This window comes from Anser brachyrhynchus, assembly GCF_964034855.1.
Source record: "Anser brachyrhynchus genome assembly, chromosome: 9".
Classification (NCBI taxonomy): domain Eukaryota; kingdom Metazoa; phylum Chordata; class Aves; order Anseriformes; family Anatidae; genus Anser; species Anser brachyrhynchus.
The window spans coordinates 23,255,501-23,262,029 of NC_137703.1; positions in this window are offsets into that span (position 1 = coordinate 23,255,501).

Sequence of the window (6,529 nt, forward strand, 5' to 3'; positions counted from 1 at the left end):
GATTATGAAAAGTGTGGAAACTGCCTCTCAGAGCCTCAGCCTTTAAGCCACTTAAAAGGCATGAGCTGTTCTTAGATGACACTACTAAATTTGGGAATCTGTCTCCAGTACTGAATGCAAAGCTGATAAGCCCAACATCCAGTTTCTCTCTTCCCACTTCCTTTCCAATAATCTCATCATGTAACCTTTATTTTTTCCTAGTTTCAAATGCTACAAATTATACTTCAAGCTGAACTCCCCAAGCACTGTATAGCCAATAATTAGCTCAGTGTTCTGTTAGGGGTCCCAAAGTCACAAAATTCAAAGGCAAAGCAGAAGAAGAGACTTTGATGGAAATATAGTTTACTTTCCCTAATGACTCCTCAAAAACAAAACAAAACAAAACAAAAACAAAAAAAGTGAGGGGGGAACTTTCTTGAGCTAGCACTTTAAAAATAAAGAAACAGACTCTGAAAAGATAGCAGGTAATAAAGATAAGCCAGAGTACCGGCTTCAGTTTAAACTTATTTAAATTAGGTATGCTTCCTCTACTCCAAGTAGAGAGTATATTGTTGAGAGAACTTTTTCCCATGAAACCCCTTCCAATCCAGTTCAGATGTAGGCATTATTGTTGAGCCACATTTTTAATGATAATGTTTGGTTTGGCAAGTTTTAGTGTGGTTATCTTGGAAAATAAATATTTCAAGCTATGCTGTTTATTTGATTCCAGTATGTTCCAAATTATTTTGATGAAATTTCAGATGTTGTACGAAGGGAAAGTCATAGCTAGTAAATCACCTGGAAAGCCCCATAAAGGACAGGTACTGAGGGCCTTGCCTTGACAAAGAAACAACAGTAGGTTGCTGATCTGTTGCAAATTGGAAATGCCTACAATAAAAGCAAGGGTTCTTTTTATTGCAAGAAGGAAAGCAAATATATACAGCAGAAAGAATAGTAATATGACCCTACAGCAATGCTCACCATTAAACAGAAGGATCATAACTCTTCAGAGCAGTCAGCACTTAAGTTCATAAAGTTATTGAGGTGGTTCTCACAGCATTCACCTCTCTCTCTTTCTAAAAATTGTTATTTATGTGCATGCATGCACATGTATGTTATGTGGTTTATTAACTTAAAGGCAAGAGTTCATACCAAGCAGGAAAAGAGCTATTTCTTTATCAGCACTATCTCCTTTAAACAGAAAAGAACCGAAAAAAGCACTGCAAATCCTAATAAAATGCAAAGAAGAAAGATTTAAACCCCAAAATGATGCATAGCTTACCCAAATGTGATTTTTTTGTTTTGTTTAGTTTTAGGTCTGTTGCTCTTTAATGATGTCATAAGAATGGCTCTATTTTTCCCGAAAATACAAGGGTTTTGCAAATAATTCACAATATCAGAGAATTATATAAATCACTTTTTATAGTTCTGGATGCCTTAAGAAGTTAATTTCAGGAGTGCAGAAGTAGCAGCAAGTGGCTTGGTTCTCAGAAATGCTGCATAACCTCCGATCCCAATGGAGAAGACAGTATCTGTCATGGCCTCACACTTAGGGAAATCAGGCCTATTCTAACACCTGGAAACAAATAATAAAGACACTTTCTATGTCTGTCACATTGAAGTAATTGCTAATGACCTTGTAAAAAATTCACCTGTTTTAAAAACAATACTGCATTGGAAAACTCATAGGTTTGTATTATTTGCACTGTTTTTCACACAAACGTTCAGATGTATCTCTCCAGCTTCTAAACTGTTCTCAGTGAGAAACACAGACATGAAATACCTCCTTTTCATCTTCCTCCAACACAAATGCTGTCTGCTTAGGAGTTAAGAATAGCAGCAGCAAGCTGATAGGAAAAGTAGGAAGAGGAGAGCATTTGAAAATTGATGCTTAGCTCCACAGCGTTATCAGAATAGGCTGACTGACGACTATGATAACCTTACATACTTTATGGGAAATTTCATTATTTCATTTCTTTCATTACATACAGTATTATAAATATGAACCGGAATTAATATGCAATGACAGCAGGTAACGTAAACATTTGGCCTCAATGTATTTCCTTCTCTAAGCCAGTCTTTTGTATTGCATATATACCCAAAATACTGCACAAGCATTTCAGAGAAATTCTTCAGGTATCATCTAAATAGGTAGGTAGATTTATCTGTGTATTTGTCTTTTTCCAGAAGAGAGAGCCCTCAAACCTACCAGCAATACAAAAGGATTGTCTAATTTACTAAGTAGCCTGCTCAGAAGCAAGGATCACATACTGACTGCATTTACACTGACAGAGATCCAGGATGACTATCACCTTCAGGAAAATAATTCCAAACTTCCCTTGCTTCAACAGAAACTGCTGAACCGTACCCCAATCTCACAGAAATGTGTCTGTTAATGAAATTGAGTCCTGAGTGAATATTTTACACATTTAAAACACAAATAATTGAACGTTTCCTCTAAAAGATACTCCTCTTTAAAAACATCCGCTACAACATGTGCATCACAACTGCAATATAAAGCAAGCCATAATTTGAATCCAAACAAAAAACATCACTTGTAATTCACTATGTAATCCAATTATGAATAAATGCCTACTTAATACAGATGTTAAGGCTGTTGTGGGACAAAAATAGAGTTTTCAAGGATGATTTGTGACTGTTGGTTAGTTTGCAATAGGTGCTGTTTGTACATTTGTTGTTTTTACACACAGATTGATACACACACACTTTGATAGTCACTTTCTGATTCTTCTCCCAGTATGTCCTTCCTTATCTACTACACTACTATCTAATTCATTTTTTCCTTCTTTTTATTTTCCTTTGGATGGCCATAGTGCATTTCCTTTGAGAAAGAAGAAAACAAATACAAGTAATTTTCACTAACCTTCGCACAGAGAAACACCACCGCTATGGATGCTGTCTTCTGCTACCGTCCAGTCAGGTTCTCTAAACAAGCTGCCCTCTGCCAAGAGACTGAAAAAAAGAAAAACATTTTAAAAACAAATTAATTAGCTTCCTACAAATTAAGCTTTTCCTTTCTGCAGTCTTAAAGCTTTTATCTACGTTTTCCTCTTTAACAATAAAATTGATTAAAGTCAAATTGCATTTCTGTAGGCATAGATTTGCTAAAGCTTTTGATACAGCCCATTCCAGATGCAGGAGCCGATATGATAGATCCTGCCTGGGAAGCTGCCACTGACTCCAGACAGTGTTTGAAGTGCAGTTATGCAATGAATGCCTCGATGCCCAGCTACTCAAATTATTTGTTCTTCACAATTACCTGGTTGTTTTGGTACGTGGCTAATTCACACAGATCTGTGCTGGTGGCTGCATATAGAAACTGCACAACTCTTTGGACAAGGCACAGTTTAATACGTGCTGAGAAGTTACTATATACTGACCACAGAAGTGGTCACTGGGAGTAGTTCAAAATGTTTTACAAGAATGCTTTGATGCTATCCAGAGCAGCGCTACTGGCCAGTAGCAAAACTGTAATTACACTAGCTGGATTTGAAAGCCAGGGTTGAATTGCAAGAATTCCCTCCTCAGCTCACCCGTTCCAGAACTTTATCAAGGCCAACGTACTTTTGGAAAGTTCAGTTCCAGCTAAAATGTAAGGCTACAGCTGAAAGCCTCCTGGGCAGTTTTTGTTTTAAAATCTAGGTCACGTCACTCGAAGAGCAGCTGTAGATTTTCCACACAGGTGCAGAGGACGCAGGGATTCTGTATAGACGAGAAGATACGAACACAAAAATGTTTACAAAACTCTAACTGTATGTGGGGAAAAAAAATATTAACACCAATTCATTATAAGCTTTGTCTCTGGCCTTGCTGCCATCTGCGGTGGGGATTTTGTTATGCAGTGAAACAAGAGCAATATACAGCCTTAAACACTGCCTGGAGCACACAAGCCCTGTGTTTATTTCCAGTGACATATTCATAAATTATAAAACCAAAAGAGGACCACTTTGACTGTGTGGGCTGCAGGAATTTACTTAGTCATGACATGTTCTGTCTGCTACTGTGGCCAAGGCAGGCATTCAGGTGCTTGCAGCCAAACGCTCATTTTTTTTACTCAGGTATGTTGCCACTGTACACCTGAACAATGGCCCCATAACTTCCCCCATTGGGGATGCGTGGTTGATTGCACATGCGTGGCTTCCCACTGCTGGAGATGGACTGGGTGCAGCTGCTGCTGGGCTGGGACCCGGTGGCAGAGCTCTCACAGCACTGGAGATGCTCCACAGGAAGGGCCGCGGAGACTGGTGACCACGGGCTGAGCCCTCTGACAGTGAGGTGCACCTTGCCCCGCAGGCCTCGAGTGCTGCGCGGGGTCAGGCAAGGCCGGCGCGGAGAGGATCGACGCTCTGGTGCCAACCGGCTTCAGGTCAGCAGCCAAGCTTCACGCTGGTCATGCAGTGTCCGTGGGCAAAGATCACAGCTGTGGATTGTGCTAAGCTTTTTCCAGTCTTTGCTGGCTACGTTTTTTAACCTGTTGCTTCCCTGTGTAAACACGTCCAAGCTTGAGACTACTGCCTAAATTTCAGCTCAGCCGAATTTTGCTGATTTGAGGGACTGTTACCTCTATTCTCCACCCCCTAAACTGGCTCTAAACCAGGGGATTGAGTGACCGATAATAATACAAGAAGTCCCTATTTGCTTTGTGCCTCATGGCACTGGTTTATGGGAGCTGTGCATGATGTTCTCCCACACAAGCCCACGTGCAGTTCCCGTTACCTAAAACACTGGCAGGGAACCACTCCTTTCCCTTCGCCCCCAAACAAAGAATCCTCACAACACCAAACTCCCTCCTTTGTTTAAGCAGCCTCACTGCAAGCTACACTATTTAAACAACATACAAACACCAATGTCTTAGATTACTTTATATCATATAATTATTTTCAAAATAAGCTGCTGGTCTAGAGAATTATCTTCTTTTAACTCAGTTTACTCTGAAAAATGAATGCTTTTTTCCTACTTTAGGACGTCAGGATACCTTATCATGTTCACATATTTCAGTTCACTCTGCCATACATTACCCTGATTAATTTTGGCAGTGACAAAGTTGTAGAAGGAATTTAAAGTTGTGATCATATGGAAGCATTGTATTTACTGCAGCAAAATCAGCATTGACATTTTAACCCTCGTGACCTTTCTCCTCTGCAGAAGCACAGGAGGTAAAACCTGTATCGGGAGGGGTTTTTTTGAATATTTTGATCATGAACCCTACATGATCAATGAAAATGTGCACAGTCCTGCACTTGGAGAGAGAATTTAGTTAAGAGAGGTAACAATTTAACTAAGAGTACTGTAGTACAGCAATAGCACCAAATAGGTATATTAAAGATGGAACTACAGAAGAACACTAAGGCTGTTAAATCAAAGATAGTCGTAAATCTAAATTCGGTTTGTCAATATTACAAACCAAGAATGTAAATGATAGACATAAGAAACCTGACTTGTTTGCTGGGTAAATTTTCCTTAAAAAAATAAAAATAAATAAATAAAAATGCAGAAACAATGAAAGCAACAAAATAGGCAAAGATGACACAGGAGGAATTTGAGTACATTGGACCTGTAATTTATTTCCTTTATTGAGTTTTGTTTCTGGTTTCCTTCTCATTATAGCTATTGAAGTATTTTTTTTAGGGAAGTATTATATCTAATGACAGTTACCTATGTGAATTGTATGTCATTCATGTCTCAACTCTTCTTTTTGAGAATTGGCTTGAACTATTTTCAGACTGAGAGTGCACTTCCAGTAATTTCCCAAAATAACTTCTGGCCATCCCTGGAGCTAGAAGAGCTGCTGATTTCTGCAAAGTGACACAATAAGTGTCTACATAAAGATCGAGTATGAATTTATTAGAGAGAACCTATCTGAATGTCTACTGTGATGTGATCAATCATAGATTCTTCACTGACAAGCTTCTGAAAGTGCTTTCAACCCTGCACACACACACACAAAGGTACTAAGTAGCAAAAATATACTAAGCAAACAACAACCAAACAAAACAGTAAATTCTTAAAGCTGTGATGTTCATCACAGCTCTGCTTGAAAGAGCTAACCTATTTGGCATCAGTTTATATTGCTGTTATACCTGACAACCATTTTGCTTAAATAACAACACTGCTACGAAAATGGATGAACACACCCACATTACTGTTATCACTGTGTTATTTGCTTATCAAGGATATGGGATGATTTTACAGTGCTGGAAGTTTCATTAGGAAACAATTTCACTGCACTGCCAGCCAGCAAGGTGTTAACAAACACATTGGGTGGAAGAGACTCTGCTCCTAACACGAAGCTCATTCTGGATCTCATCAAAAGAAAGCAGCAAACTCACTTAGCCATTAGTCTTCTAGTTTCTTGCTACTTCTCTTCTAGAACCAGAATAAGCTTAATAGGTTGCTATGATCCACACTGGAAGTTGACAACTTTTGAGTAGTATTGTGACCTATGTGACAGTACTTGAAATTGTACTCATGAAATAATGTTTAGAAAGGAAAAAGAGAGGAAAAGAAGAAATATGTTAGCTCACTTTTT